Below are 16852 nucleotides of genomic sequence, written 5' to 3'. Positions count from 1 at the left end.
CTTCTTCGCCTGATGTCGGAGCTCCCCTTTCCATCCCTCCGACGCCTTCAATGGACTCCATGCCAATCGTGGTTGCACAGATCTCCTCCCACGGTTGGAGTTTCAGGGGGGATTCCGACCCTCCACCGGTACCCAGGGCAAGGTTGCGGTTTGCTGAGATGACGGCTCTGACCCGTATGCGTAGGTCATCCTAGCGCTTCCTGCACTGCTGTGGGGTGCGGGGTACGGTCCCCACCGCGCTGACGCGCTCAGCCACCAGGGCCCAGATGGCCTTCTTTTTCCCGATCGCTGTCCTGGTCATGTCCGGGGAGAAAACGACACCTGCGTTGTCTTGCAGGGTCTCCGCAAGCATGCAGAGTTCCTCCCGGCTGAATCTCTCCTGGCGCTGGCGGTCACATGCCTTTTTCACACATTTAGGCATTTTCGGGTACTTGGTAGGGTGGGTGATTGGTTGGGACAGGTGTCAGGGTTGGGTCTGGTGTTGTTTGGTAGGATGGCGATGGATTGTGTTTTTCAAGATGGCCGACGGGCTGTTTCCCGTTCCGGCGCGATGACGCTATTTCCGGTTCGACTTTTTACGGCCGCCGCTAATTACGGCCGCCGCTACTTACGGTGGCCGCTACTTACGGTGGTCGCTACTTACGGTGGCGTAAGTGCACCTTGCTCGCTTAACGATGCCGGTAGGGGCCTTTTCCGCCATGGCGTTAATTGCATTACCGCCATGGCGGAATGCTCGTGCGCGATGGGTCGTAATGTGGCGCTCTTTACGCCATCGTCCCACGGCGTAAACGCTCATTACGCCATGGCGGTAATGACGGGCGATTACCGCCAGGGTCGTAATGAGGCCCAATGTATGAGGGACTCCCATGATGACACAGTTTTTGAAACAAGAGCTCCCTCGAAAATGAGTCGAAGGCAGCTCTTAAATCTACAAAGGTCACATACAATGGTTGATTCAAGGAGCAATGATGTTCTATTTTTAAAGTGAGTATTATTAAGTTTTCACTTGTACCCATTCCTGGAATAAATCCAGTTTGGAAGGGGTCTCTCTTATGCTGATCTGATGTCCATTTGTTAAAGTCTTGCAAAATAAATGTGGAGAAAAGCTTACCAGGTACGTCCAAGAGCGCAATTGGTCTATAATTACCAGGATGGGAGCGATCACATTTTTTCAAGCTAGGGACGATAACTGGTAGTTATGATTTCATTGAAAACACTATACATGATTTTGGTCCAAAGCACGGGATGCTGTTTCAACATTAGATTGCATAGCCATCAGAGTTGTTAAGTTTGTTAATGAAAAACAAAATATCTTCCTCCAAAATCATTAAACCCTCAAATTGTGGTACCTCAGTGATCAGTCCATCTTGGTGACATGGTGCTCTACTATAAAGATTAGTAAAAAACAGCACCCACTCTTTCTCATTCACCCCATTCAGCTGCACTGGCTTTTGGGCAGCATTGTTTACAATGTTGATGAGAGAACATATTTGGGCAGTATTCTTTTGGGAAATACTATGCAACATAGCCTCACCATCAGCCTGCATCATAACCATTCGATGGGAACGAATCCAATTCTTGTATCGGCATTGTAAAGATCTTAACTTTTCAAGCTTGTTCATTGGATTTGAGGCAATAACCATCTATTTTTCCTTGCGTAGTAAAGATTTTTTTGTACTGAACTGCATCATCAATTATGATGTATCGACCGCTTCGATTGGACCTGAGTCTTATATAAATGCAGATAGGAGGTATAATCAGTCGTAGCAGCAATGCCATCACCATAAGCACTCTCAACATTGTTGTTAAAAGATGTTAGTGCATGCAAATTCCATGTAAAACATGTTATAGCATTTTTTACCAAAATGTGCTGGTTAAAAATTGGTGAAACCGACTCGACCACCAGCTTGGTCAGCTGCCATCTTAAATTCAGCATTTCGTGGTTAGTATAGATCTGGGCAATAACTTCAAAACTAGCGGCCACCTCATATGGACAGGGATCCACAAAGGCATAGTCAATAGTTGACTCACTCTGGCCTCTTCGCCATGTGACCGTGGAAGGAATGTCCTCAGGCAAAGCCCCATTGCACATTATCAATCCTCTATCATGCATCAATAACCGCCATCTTGAGCATGACAGATTGAACCTAGGATTGTTCACAGGTAGCAATTGTAAGTTCAGGTCACCAATAGATATCACATTTGTTATTTCACTTGCCTCACCAATGACATTCATCAAGATGTCTAGATCTGCAAAAAATGTATTGTTATCCCCCTGGGTTCTGATACATATTGGCAATGGCTACCACACTCCCCGGAAGGGATAATTTCACCAAGAGTAAGTATAAATTTAGAGCCGCCCAAAAAGAGAGTTTCCAAGTTTTGTGATTTTTTATGGCAACTAAAAGACCAGAGGAAGGACGATCATGGGCAGATGATTTAGCAGCATGTAATATAATCGTATACTCCTCCCATATCGTTTTTTGAAGTAGCCAAGTTTCTTGCAAAACTATAATGTCATGTGCAGCAAAAAAAGCAGCGTTTTGTCCCAATAGACGAGAGAACCCACATGTGCTCCAACTAATTAGAGAAACATAATGAGGATAATTTTTGGCTGTTGGTTATTAAATTGGGCCTGGGTGTTCTATCACATTAGTCGAAGTGTAAGCCATGGTCAATATTGTTCCGTTCCCCCCCTGTTGTGCAGTTGCTTCTGAGAGTGCAGGTACTGTGGAATTGGTAATTTTCCCTAGTCTTTGCTCTACATTATCGTCCATCATAACAGGGTCACGTGCTAGCACAAACCCAAGGGCAAATATCTACATGCGTACCTGCCAAAGGGCATAACTAAGTTAGAATGTAGCCATAATCTTACTATTGAGAAGTCCTTGTCACTGATAAATTCAGTTTGTTCGAAATCAGATGAGGTGATCTTCTGTAGAGATCTCACGTCTTCACATATTGCTGAATGCTCGTCCTGTTCATAACATATGCTGGATAAGGACCTGGACGGCATTTTAGGATGAGACGCTGGAACTTATCCCAGTTCCTTTTCTTGTTGTGCGGTGGAACCACATTTTCCACCGGCCATTAGAGCTATTTCGACCCTCAACATTGCTATTGTGCCCTCTATCTCTAGCTGATATATTTCAGTCAAACAGCAGCTCCTGCCTCTTTCTGCCGGAATTTGAGGTGACTACTTTCATCAAAGGTGGTTTAGTAGCAAAGTTCTGTTTTCCATATTCCGCCTTAGAAATCTGTTTGTCTAATTGCAGACTGCCTGAATTTTGTAACCTGAGTCTTGACTGATCATTAATTTCAGAATCTGATGGATTAGCAGTATGTTTGTCTGTAGAGTTATTGTGTGGTAAACTTGCAACATGATTGGTCTTGTGTAACTCCATATTGGGGATTACATCAGATTTATGTAATGCCAGTTTTCCAGGTTCGTAATTGTATGACCTGAGTTCAGCATCCGATTTATTGTGCCTGTCACCAACCTGAGTTACCACCAACCCTGTAGAAGGTTCACCTGTTTGACATATAGGCGGCCTGGTGCCAATGTCTGCATTGTTAAATAATGCTGGTACTGGCAGTATTGCGTTATCAGAACTATTTTTTGAAAAGCAACATATTATTTGATCTATCTCTCGATTTGTTCGCGAATGTCATCCAAAACAGAGAACTTACACTTATCATGGTCGTTGACTGAAAAGGTGACTTGTTTTGTAATCTTAGCTGCCAAGTTTGCCACAAGTACCTTAGTCTGAGGAATGACACTTGGCTTTTCAGCCGCTTTGTCAAAATCAATAGAAGCCACAATATCATTTAGGGGGGATAATCCTCCACCTCTATGATCCTTGTGTCTGTTTCAATGTCAACTTGTTTTCTAGACAACTGCGGAGTCGGTATAACCACACAACTCTCAAAGACCATTTTGTTTTTAGATGTTAGACTTTTAATTAGCTGTTTAATATTAGTTTTGGTTCTCTGTGACATACCCTTTTGATTTTTAGATTTTTTTGTCATTCGTAAAGTTGCAATGCATTTGTCCATATTGGTTTTGGAATTGATGAGACCATACGAAACCCTTTCTTCCGCATGGTCTTCAATCACAGACAAATCGTGATCTGAACCAATGATGATACTAACTGGTTTGTCGCCTGTGTCAAGATCAGGGTCAACCTCACCATTAATGGCGAGGGAGGAGGACTGGGAGCTTTGCTTGGATGTTCAATCTCACAACCAGATGTAAACGGCTGACTCAATTCACTCATCTTTATTCCCATACTAATAATCTGAGCAGTTTCAGGCACAGCAGTTTGGTGGAAAAAAAGGAGTTCTCAATAAGTTTGTTTGGTTTTGGGTGCCAACCAAAAGAGGAGGAACACAACCATTTTTCACATTCTTCGTAAGCACACCATTGTTCCGGTCATTCACAAGTTCATACATCCATGCAACCAGTTGATCAATCTGCTTTGCTTGTTCAGTTATTTTAGATTCCAATGTTTCAAACAGTTCAGTCAATGTAAAAATTATCATATTCATTGCATTAAGTGCTATTTCAAGCAAAACGGATTGCGGTTGGGCTATAGGTAAAATAAGAGGTGAGGTCAATTCACTGCTTCTCCGTGAAGCCACAGGACTGGTAGCAGACCTAGAAAGGGATGAATGAACACACTGTACAGAATTCTCAAACAAACTAGGTGACTGGTACAAACTGTTGGACTCCGAACATACTAAGGAAGACGAGGCAATGAAAGACATTTTTCCAACAGTGTTTATACTATTGTCAATTTGGTGTATGGAATGAACTGCTGCCATACGATCAAGAGAAGGCTGAATCGCCTCCTGCAAATTGTTCTCCACTGAAGCAGGTAGTAGTGGTACCTTGGGCAACAATAAAGCTTCAGGGACTTCAGTAGTTAAAGGTAAATTAAATGTTATTGTGGCTTCAGCTGAAATCAGCTGCGTGTCAGTAATAGTACCATTGAGTGGTGCCCATCTCATTTCTACCAAAGGAGAAGTATTGTCCGACTCTTGAGGAATGCTGTCCACAATGGCTAAGGAACTATTATTTACAGGTTTACAGAAGTCTCGAATGTCGCCTGCACACATTTTTTTCTCAGAGTTAATCAGTGTTTGATTTAACATTTTGCGCTTGAAGACATTGGTCTGTGTTGATCTAACCGGCGTTGACTTTAAGACTAAGTAGGCGCTTGATATCTTAAGAGTGTTAGGCATCCCTGATTTAAGGGAATAAATCATAAAAGGCATAGGGCCTCATTCCGACCCTGGCGTTAACCAAGGCGCTATTAGCGCCTTGGTTGACGCCGTTATTTTTCCGACTCCGCCATGGTGAATGGCGGAATTACTGCCCCATTCCAAGGTTGGCGGGGGCGGTAATTCCCCATTCACCATGGGCCCTTCCCCATTCCCATTTTTGCCCCATAGGGCTCAATGGGATTGGGGAAGGCGCTAATTACGGCACCGTAAATTACGGTGCCGTAATTAGCTCCTAGGTCCCTTTGCGGGTTGGTTTTTTAACGCCTGCAAAAAGCAGGCATTAAGTACCAACCCGCAAAGGGAACTCGGAATAGGGCGGTAAGGGTTTAACGGCACCGGTCTCGTTACCGGTGACCGTTAACCCTTACTGCCCTACTCGGAATGACCCCCATAAACTTCCAACTCACTGGGTGATTCCTCGTTTGTTTAGTGTTAATCTCTGTGATGCTTTAGACTATTTGTAGAGTAGAAGCAAGGATACATTAGTGACTGGTCAAAGGGCCTTGCCCCACAGTTCCAGTTACACCACAAGTAAACACTTGCATGGGATGAAACACAAACAACTGCTCCAAGGGTCTAGCCACGCATTGTAGACGTTACATTTAACATGGAAAAGGAGGATTATCAGTGATGATAAAATGAGGCACAAGCGGCTGCTCCACCCCGCAGTTGCAGCCGCTGCTTTTGGCATATAAGGAAAGGACGTCAATACAGCCTGCATTGCAGAATAAAACACAACCGGCTGCTCCAAGGGCCGAACCCCGCAGTTTCAGCCGCTGCTTTTGATGCAAAAGGAAGGACGTCAGTAACACCTGCTTTGCACAGTCTCAATGTCAGTACACAACATGTGGCGTCTGCGTTATCTGCAATGCGTCCAAAACAACAAAGGCAACTGGCAGGTTTCAGCAAGAAAGCAGAGACATAGATCGTCGTTCGTTAGTAAATCAATGGCTCAATTCCTTGGTGCGCAAGTTCAATTGTAAATCAAGCCATCAGCAAAGTCCATAAAGCGGCTAAGTAAATAGTCTCAAAGTAGGCTGAAGGCAAATTAGAAGGCTTACCCAAAGGAACAAGGTTGCCCGCACACCGCTCGCCGGTCACAGGACACAAGACACACTGAGAGCACACCGTGCAGCGCTCTGCGTATGCACAGTGTTAAAGTTGGCAGTCTTGATGTTTTCAAGGCAATAAAAAGCAGACTTAGGTTCCAGTGGAAGATGTTGAGTTCAGTTTCAGTTCCCACAGAGCAAAAAGCGCAGAACCTACTCGTAACTCATAACAAGACACACTGCGAGCACACCGCGCATGCACAGTGTTAAAGTAGGCAGTATTAATGTTTTCAAGGAAATAGAAAGTGGACTTAGGGTCCAGTGGAAGATGTGGAGTTCAGTTTCGGTTTCCCATGGAGCAAAAAATGCCGATCCTCCTCGTTACTCGTAACAAGACACACTGCGAGCACACCGCAGAGTGCTCCGCGCATGTGCAGTGTTAAAGTAGGCAGTCTTGATGTTTTCAAGGAAATAGAAAGCTGACTTAGGTTCCAGTGGATGGAGTTCAGTTTCAGTTTCCCACAGAGCAAAAAGCGCAGAACCTCCTTGTAACTCATAACAAGACACACTGTGAGCACACCACACAGTGCTCTGCACCTGCGTGGTGTTAAAGTAGGCAGTCTTGATGTTTTCAAGGAAATAGAAAGCGGTCTTAGGTTCCAGTGGAAGATGTGGAGTTTAGTTTCAGTTTCCCACGGAGCAAAAAGCGTAGAACCTCCTCGTAACAAGACACATGCAAGCATACTGCGCATGCGCAGTGTTAAAGTAGGCAGTCTTTTTTTTGATAAAATATTTTATTGTTTTATAAGTACAGACAAAACAAAACAAATACATGAACTCTTAGTCAATACTTTCAAACATACAGGTAGGTATACATTTCTACTTGGCTTTGGCTCTTCTCCGTATAGTCTATGAATATTGTTGTATTGCGCAGGTTTCTAAGCTCATCACAATCGTCTGAGTGAGTCATTTTCAGCAGTTCAGCAGGCTTTCGGTTCTTTTGCACCATATCCTCCCATCTTTGCCAGATCTTGGTCGCTTTCCCCGAGCACCCCCTTGTGGTGTACACTCTCCTCTCCATTGGTATGCACATGTCTACATCCGTTACCCATTTTTCGTATTGTGGGGATGAGGCCGAACCCCATAGTTGGGCTATATTCCTTTTTGCAAGGCCTGTGGATGTTGCAAACATATGGAATTTGGATAACTCTATATCTTCATCTATCTCTGGTATTAGCAGTTTGGGGTCCATTGGTATCTCCCGACCAATCACTGTTGCTAGTCTGTCACAGCATTTCTGCCAGAATATTTGGATTTGTGGGCATTCCCAGAGGATGTGGAAGAAGGTCCTTGTCATTTGGCGACATCGTAAACAGTTGTGGTCCGTTGCTCTTCCCCATTGATGCAGTGCCTCTCTGGGATAATCAACTCTGTGCAGGATTTTCAGTTGGATCAGTCTAATTCTGGCTGAGATCACAGTTTCCCTGGGATACATGAGAGCAGTGGTCCATTGCTCTGATTGGATTGGGCCCATGTCACCTTCCCATTTATCTTTCAGCCCTGTGAGTTCTGTTGTGGCAAACAAGTTAATTGCATTGTACATTGAAGAGGTTATTTTGTGATCAATTCTCTCCATCACTATGTTTCTTTCAACCGGGGTACACTCTGGGATGTTGGGGAGGTCCAACTCACTTGTGGCGAGTGCATGTCTCATTTGCCTGTAATGAAAGTGTTCTGTGGCGGGAAGATCGAATTCGTTCCTTAGGGCTTGGAAATTCTTTATTTCTCCGTTCTCTATCATGTCTTCTAGTCTTCCTATCCCGGCTTCTTCCCAGGCCGCCCATTTGGGGAGTTCCCTAAGTTCTGGCAGATGCTTGTTGCGCCATAGGGGTTGTTTCAGTGTAACCTTGCCTTCCCAGTCTAAGTGTTTATGTACATCCATCCAGATCCGTGTTCTCTGTGCAGATAATGCAGGCTGGAATGGGCGGTTTTGTTTTTGATAAAGCCCTTCTATCGGTGTGTTTCCCTGCATCACTGGAGTGTCTGCTCTGTTGTGCGGTAGCGTTGGGTCATTATGTAGGACGTCATTTATCACTGACATTTGGGCTGCCCAGTAGTAAGTCTGTAGGTGTGGGAGACTGATCCCTCCCTCCAATACGGAGCGCTGTAGAGTTTTGAGTGCGATTCGTGGGTGTCCTCCACTCCACAAGAGTTTCCTCAGGGTTTCATCTAATTTATGAAATTCTAGTTTTGGTATATACACGGGTGCATTCTGCAGGATATATAGGAACCTGGGTAGGGCCAGCATTTTGAACAGGGCAGCCCTTCCTAGCAGGGTGAGTGGGAGGGACCTCCAGTGTTTCACATCATTAATGAATCTATCTCTTATCGGGTGTAGGTTTTTCTCTATGTACTGTGTTAGGTCTGTCATGATCTGTATGCCAAGATATCTAAACTGTTATTGCGCTGTTTTGTATGGATAGTTATGTAGATCCCCTGCTTCTAGCCCTTTTATCGGGAACAGTAAGGATTTAGTGTAATTGACTTTTAACCCACTAAAGGACCCGTAAGTATTTAATATGCTTGTGACAATGGGGCATGAAGCTACTGGGTCGCTTAGATAGATCAGGAGGTCGTCCGCATATAGGGAGACTTTGTCCTCCCAATTCTGTGCCCAATGAAATCCCCTCCAAGCTCATGACTCTCAATAAGATGAATAAGGCAACAGTGACTACTTGTGGAATTATCCGTACAGAGAAATTACAATATTAACACCTGGCTACTGTGATTTGAGTCACAGCAGCCGTTGGGGTTTGGGCAGCCCGGAGGCAGTGAGTGGTTCCACTGAACCCAGCCGGGTATTCGATAAAAGGCAGATCACTGGCCTGATAACCACTGAAACCATGGCTGTAGGCAACATAAAAGCCTTTACAATTGCAAAGAATTACTGTACTCCCTGCCTTGCTGCCAGTTTGCATGTGTAAGTAGGTGACTCTGTGAGGAAGAGTAAGGTGAGTAGTAGATAATTGGGAATGGAAGGTGCCCAATGTTGCTCGCATGTGCTGGTGTTGGGCCAAATATGACATTATTGCTGGGAAATCAGCCAAAATGGCAATGGCCACCTTTGAGTGAGTGGAAGAAATGTGCTTGTTTGAGTTGGGGCAACATGGCCATGGTGGTCCCACAGAGGAACAAAGCCACACTCACATTAAGGCTAACACTCTTGGAAGAAAAGGGAAGTTGTAGGAAGCAGCTCCATTGGAGCTCCAAGAAGTTTGCCTGAGGGGAGAAGGAGGGGTTCCCCTAGGCATTTATCTGACCTGAACAAGAACATTTTGAGGACTTGGCCTTCGTGCTTGCCATGGGGCACCCCCACCCCTCGCTGCAGAAGCAGAGTAACACCTGTTTTTGATGACCTGTGACGGCTTGTGCACCTGACTCGGCTGCGTCTGTCTTGCTGATAGGACTCCTGGTGAGTTTGTTGTGCATTGTGCAGTTTCTCTGTCTATATATCTCCCCCTTTCCATCTCTCTGCTCACTCCTTCCATGGTGCTCTCCCTCTCCCCTATTTACTTGAACTGTTACTCTATCACCTATCCTACCTCTCTTTCGAAGTCTGAAAGGAAAACATTCAAAAAACATTTCCTGATCTCCAATCCACACCCGACCATCGCTGACACCTACATCAACCCTTCTTCCAGGGAGATCCTCTTTGCCGCTCCATCTCCAGACTTATGGACTCCCCACACGGTCACAGTCCTCTCCCCTTGCTCTTTGTCACCCATTAATGGTGAAACCCTATGGGAAGTACTCTTAGCATACTTTCCATCCTCTAGGTGCATCATTAATGTAGATCAGAATGGCACTGTTATGTCAAAGGGATCTAAGCCCAACCTCCTACATCTTGATAGGCATCTTCCATCTCTCATCAAATTCCTCTCTTTGACTGCCACCCCACTGGCTGCAACCCCTCTTGACCCTTCTCCACCACCAATGGGCATACCACATCCCTGAACCCCTCCTTGGAAGACCTTCAAAGGTGTCAACCAGCTTCACCTAACTACCCTCATCTCTCGCTCTGCAGTTAAACACTCCTCTTATATCTGTCTCCTTCTTGAAGACTTTGACCTTGATGTTCTCACTCTCACTGAGACATGGTTCAATGCCAGATATGTTACTGCTTTTCAAACACTCCTGCCTGAGGGCTACAAGATCCTCTCTAAGCCCTGGCCTACCGGACCTGGAGGCGGAGTACCCTTGATCTTCCCTGAACCGGTCCTTGCTACTATCATTCCCACTCAGACCTACACTTCTTCTAATGCCTCGGATGCAGGATTAATTTCTCACCACCATCTACAGGACCCCTGGTCCTTTCTCCATCTTCCACTCACGGTGGTCTGACCTCACCTCTTCTGTTCTTGCCTCCACCTCCAAGCTTCTCCTCCTCAGAGACTTTAATATTCAACTAGAGTCTCCAGATACGACCACTGAACTCTTTTGCAGCCTCTGTGACTTTCTTTCCCTCCGACCCAACAAACTCAGCTGGGAACACCTTGGATGCTCTCATCTCAGCAGGCATCCCCATCTCCAACCCTCTGACTACACTTCTCTCCTGGTCTGACATGCTCTCCTGTCCTCTCACCTGGATATCTTAGATCCCCGGCTCTGACTTCACCGACAGTCTCCTTCTCCGTCATTCAACAGATGAAGCAAGTGTCAGTTGCTTTTGCCGTCACTTTCCTTCCCCCTCTCACTCCTGCCATGGAGTCCCACACTGACTCTGCCCTTGATAATCTTCACCTCTCTGTCACCAACCCCCTTGACATCCTCGCCCTGTCACAAGGATCTGCATGAAGTCTGCCTCCAAGTGCAACACCCTGTACAACACCAACCTGACCTCTCTGAAACGCAAAGTGCAGAGTTGCTGAGCAGAAGTGGCAGGCTTCAGGCACATCCTCTGACAGACTGGCCTGCCACCTGCTCAAAAGGCAATACTGACTCTCCATCCACTTGATGAAAATGGACCATCTCCAAGCCTACATCTCTGGGTCGACTAACAACGTGGTTGAACTGTTCAGAATCTACAAGGAACTCGCCAATCCTACTGAAGTCTCCACTTCCCCTCTGCCATCCCTGACCATATGTACTTCAATGGCCTCCCATTTCTTAACCAAAACATAGGACATCCTGTCCTCACTCTCCTCTACACCCCTTTTCCCAGCTTTCAGGTCTCTCTTGGCTACCCTCTCACCTTCCCTCCGACACTCTTCCTTCTCTCCAATAGTACCAGGTGAGGTCACTAGACAAGCCCCCTCTATGAAAATCTCCTCCAAACAGGTGCTCCCCTGCTCTTCCAGAACTATCAAGGACAACATTGCCTCCCTTGTCCCAGACTTGGAAGATTTCTTTGATCAAACCTTTGCCACTTGCTCCTTCCCGCTACCCCTCAAGCACTCTCTTCTGCCCGGCTATCTACCACCCTATCTCCATTACCCCTTTCCTGGGCAAACACACTGGAGAAGCTGGTCATCTCCCAACTGATCCAACACACTGAATTTGTTGGCTGTCTCCACAACCACCAGTCTGGCTTCAGAACAGCCAGAGGCATGGGAGCTGCTCTGCTTAACACCTGTGATGACTTGCTCTAACATCTCGATTCCAACTTTCCTTCCGTTCTTATCCTTTGGGATCTTTACTCTGCCTTTGACACAGTCTATCTTGCCACCCTGATAAATTGGCTCCATGACATCCTTTGCATCATGGACCTGGCACTGGAATGGTTGACCTAATTTCTTTCTGACTTACCTTTCCATGTTCAATCAGACCCTTTTCTCTCCCCTGTCACACTCTCCACCTGCGGCATCTCTCAAGGCTCTCTCCTCTAGCCGTGGCTCTTCAACATCTACCTTGCCCCTCTGGCCTACCTGATCTCCTCCTCCTCTCCTCACTCCCAGTGTTATGCAGATGACACACAGCTCTCCTTCAAGCTTCCCGCTACAGCCTCTGCTACCTCCTCTCTGATCCCTACTGCATAACTGCCATTTAGGCATGGCAATGATCTCTGCTTTAATGCCAGTAAGACTGAGATCCTCCTCATTGATACAGCAGCCCCCTCCTTCCCTCTTACCCTCTGGCTGCCCTCTATGGGTCCACTCACCACAACCTATTGTGAGATAAAAATTCTTGGTGTCATCTTTGACTCCTCTCTCTTATTCTCTCCTCTCATTGCAGACCTTGCCAAGAAGGCCCACTATCAGCCGCACCTCCTCAGAGGCATTCTCCCTTTCCTCACCTTATGTAACGCTCACCTGATTCTCGCAGAGGCGCCGGTCTTGACTGGGCGACTACCGTATCTTCAAAGGTGATGTGTAGCATCCGGTTGGCTCTTTGGGCTGGACCTCTGTGCACTGTATGCCTGACGTGTAGAGTAAGATGTCTGCAGATAGAAAATATGGGGTTAATGAACTGGGGTTATTGGGGTGTCCCTATCTCTTTCCTCTTCTCCTCTCCTGTAGACCCCCAAAGGTTAACGCTCTCACCTTAGGTAAGTGAATGCCGAGCTCTCCATCTGCCTCGGGGCAGGGTGCTGTAACCAGTTTCTTCACTGGATAGGTAGCGCAGGCCTCTTGACTTCAGAGGACTGCTGTCCGTCGTTTACTGCACGAACGGTAAGTTTCGAGTCATTCAAATGTCTTTTTAAAGTCTTTAGTAATGATGTCTCTTGTGTTGCAGGGTTCCGGCGATGGCGGATGACGGGCTGAAGTGAGTTGAAGATGGAGCCCGTGTGATGAATAGAAGCGCCTGGAAGCACGTGAGTAAGCGCTTGTTGCCTGCTTCACGATGCGCTCTAACTGTCTTTTTATTTTGCAGGTACGAGTCCGGAGCGGCTGCAGGGTGCCGGAATACCCACTGGATTAGATGTGGAAAGGAGTAATGGCACGTGAGTATTAAAGTTCCCCAATGTCTTTAAACGCACCTTGTTTTGTCTTTCAGATGCGGATGCAGCGCCGAAGGCCTCCGGAGCGTGCGAAGAGTTGGTAGGCTTTTGTCTTTCAGATGCCGGAATGCAGTATGAAGACCTCCGGAGCGCACGAAGAGTAGGTAAGCCTTTGCCTTTCAGATGCCGGAATGCAGTGTGAAGACCTCCGGAGCGCACGAAGAGTAGGTAAGCCTTTGCCTTTCAGATGCCGGAATGCAGTGTGAAGACCCCCGGAGCGCACGAAGAGTAGGTAAGCCTTTGCCTTTCAGATGCCGGAATGCTAACCTGTTCTTTCTTCTCTTTATAGGTGTTGCTGAAGACTGGATTCAGGATGGTAAGCCTTTTTCCTTAGGCCCAGGACTGGATGCAGAAGACACGATGAGCGTCCTGCTGCAGAGGGTGCAGAATAACGCAAAGCAAGATTCATCCACCGGGTGTGGTTTAAATAGCCTCCTGTAGTGCTTAGGTGTCTCCTTCCACAGCCACGCCTAAGTAAGAAAAGAGTTCCTGGTAAGAAAAGAGTTCCTGCCTTCCAGAAGAGTTCCAGTGTTCTAATTCTAGGGAGTGGCTCCAGCCCCACCCAACAGGAAAAGTAGTTCCAAACAGAAGAGGATCAGAGGCTCAACTGGCAGGCAAGTAAGCAGCATGGTCTGCTGCAGGTAAGTCCACCCAAGCATTATGAGCCCGGCGCTTCCAGTGCTGGGACTGGGCATATTTATGAGCCTGGTGCCACTGGCGCCAGGACTGGGTCCAAAAGGTCCCAATTGGGACTGGTTGGCACTCGGAACCTGGGTTATGGATCTGCTTCCAAGGGAGTTGGGAAAACCCTGACCTTTTGGAAGCAGAGATCATGACACCTTACCCCAGAAACTCAATGTCTCTAGAAACCTGGTCCTCTCTAGGCTGGACTACTACAACAATCTTTTCCTCAGTCTTCCTTTATCCTCCCTTCGCCCCCTACAACTTATCCAGAATAGGACTGTGATACGTTTCCTTGGACTCAAGCCTAGTGACGGCATTTCTCCTGCCCTAAAATCTCTCCACTGTTCCCGGTTGTTGCTAAAATCAAGTGCAAGTCCCTCTGCATCATCCAAAATACTTTCTGGGACCCCACTGCATCCAACTCTCCCTCCCTAAATACCTCCCTGCTAGAGCCCTTCGGTCGTCCAGCTCCAACTCTCTGCAGATCAGATGATTCTTTAAGCAGAGAGTGGTAGGGGCGGGGGGCTAGATATCTATCCTCTGCAGGAGCCTCCCCCTGGACAGATATGTAGATCCCCTGCTTCTAGCCCTTTTATCGGTAACAGTAAGGATTTAGTGTAATTGACTCTTAACCCGCTAAAGGACCCGTAAGTATTTAATATGTTTGTGACAATGGGGCATGAAGCTACTGGGTCGCTTAGATAGATCAGGAGGTCATCCGCATATAGGGAGACTTTGTCCTCCCAATTCTGTGCCCAATGAAATCCCCTCCAAGCTCGTGACTCTCTCAGCATAATCGCTAATGGTTCAATTGCCAATGCGAATAGCATTGCGGAAAGGGGGCATCCCTGTCTGGTTCCCTTCCCAAGCTTTATACTGCGTGAGGACCAGCCATTCACCCTGATTTCTGCCATCGGGGTATTGTAGAGTAGTTTGACCCAATCTATAAAGTGGTTCCCAAATCCCATCCTGCCCATTATGTGCCACAAAGCCTCCCAGTGGACCGAGTCAAAAGCTTTCTCAAAGTCAATAGTGAGGAGTGCTAGTGAGTCTTGTATGATGGTGCTTTTTTCAATGGCAGCTTGGAGCCTGTGAATGTTCATCCGCGTGGTTCTCTGTGGCATGAAGCCGCATTGGTCTGGATGGACCAGGGAGGGTATCACTGTCTGAAGCCGATTGGCCAGTATTTTTGCCAGTATTTTGGCTTCTGTGTTTATGAGCGAGATTGGTCGGTAGGAACAGCATGCGTCGGTGGTTTGCCTTCTTTGTGTATCACCACTATGGCAGCTTTCCTTAAGTCTGGCGCAAGGATTCCCTTTTCCTTGGTGCTCAAAAACATTTGTAGCATGTGGGATGCAACCTCTCCAGCGCCAATTTTCTTCCATACCTCCACTGGGAAGCCATTGGGGCCAGGGGTCTTCCCATTTTGGAGCTGCAAGATGGCTGTTATCAGTTCCTCTTCAGTCAATTCGGCTTCGAGCTGCATTTTCTGTGATTCGTTTAACGTTGGGATGGTTAGTGAGTCCAGTACGCTGGGATCTGTTGGTGTCGTAGGCGATAGCGTTTCGTAGTTGGTTGTGAATGCCTCTGCGATGTCTGGGTCAGTTGAGGACCATTCAGTGTTTTTGGTGCTTATACGACGCACTTGGTGGTGTCCCTCCTCTCTCCTCTCCAACCATGCCAACATTTTTCTGGCCTTACCTCCTGTCTCATAGAGCCTGGCGCGCATGGTTCTATGCGCTTGTTTTGCACATGTTAGGGCCACATTGTGCAGTTTTTTTTGTGCTATTCGCAGGGATGTGCTATCTGTATCTGCTCCCGTACTTGTGAATTTCATCTCGGCGCATTTGACCTCTTGTTCTGCCTCGTCTACATTTTTCTTATGTGCCTTCCTGTGTGTAATTGTCCAGCTCAGTATTTCGCCTCTTAGAGTCGCCTTGTATGCTTCCCACACTATCTCCTTGTCGGCCACTAAATCTTGGTTCAGCTCGAAATAGTTTGCAGTCGCTTCCCGAATCTTCTCTGTTAGCTCCGGAAATCCTAGATAGTATGCATTCAATCGTCATCTCGGCGGAGGTTGGGGTCTCTCTGTTTCCAGCATCATCGTGAGTGGGGAATGACCTGATATTCCACGGGGATGTAGGGTTGCATCAACTACCCTGTGAATGTTTTCGCCAGGGAGGAAAAAGTAGTCCAATCTAGACATCGACGCATGTGCGCCCGAATGAAATGAAAACTGTCTCTCCGTTGGGTGTAGGTCTCACCACGCATCTTTTAGGCCCAGTGCTAACGTAAAAGTGGCAAGTTTGGTTGGTGTCGACGGGTTCCTCCCTCTTATGTGCGTATGGTCATCTATGATATTCATTACTTCATTGAAGTCTCCGCCCACCACTAGTGTATCTGTCCCTATATATTTATTGGCTATTAGCGGAGTAATTTCTTCCAACAAGGCTGTTATCAGTGCCGGGGGGGAGTAAACCGCTTGTATGGCTAGGGTTTGGTTCCATAGTGTGCCCTGTATGAAAACAAATCTTCCACTAGGGTATTGGGTCACATTGCCTATGTCGATTGGAATTCTTTTGTTTATCAGAATTAACACCCCTCTTGAGCCCATGGAGAAGCCTGCGTGGATCGCTGTCTTGTATTTAGTTCTCTTGAAGAAGTGGCATTCGGTGCCTGCCAGATGTGTTTCTGTGAGCAGCACTAAGTCTGGATGGTGGCTATTTATGTATTTTGTTACTATCCTTCGTTTTATACTGTTCCCCAGGCCATTCACGTTCCATGTCATGAAGGTGTTATTTCCAGCTGCGGGCATCAGTCTTTGGATTTAGTTCTA

The sequence above is a fragment of the Ambystoma mexicanum genome, chromosome 6p, assembly GCF_040938575.1.
Source record: "Ambystoma mexicanum isolate Mex_15411 chromosome 6p, UKY_AmexF1_1, whole genome shotgun sequence".
Classification (NCBI taxonomy): domain Eukaryota; kingdom Metazoa; phylum Chordata; class Amphibia; order Caudata; family Ambystomatidae; genus Ambystoma; species Ambystoma mexicanum.
This window is presented reverse-complemented; position numbering follows the sequence as displayed.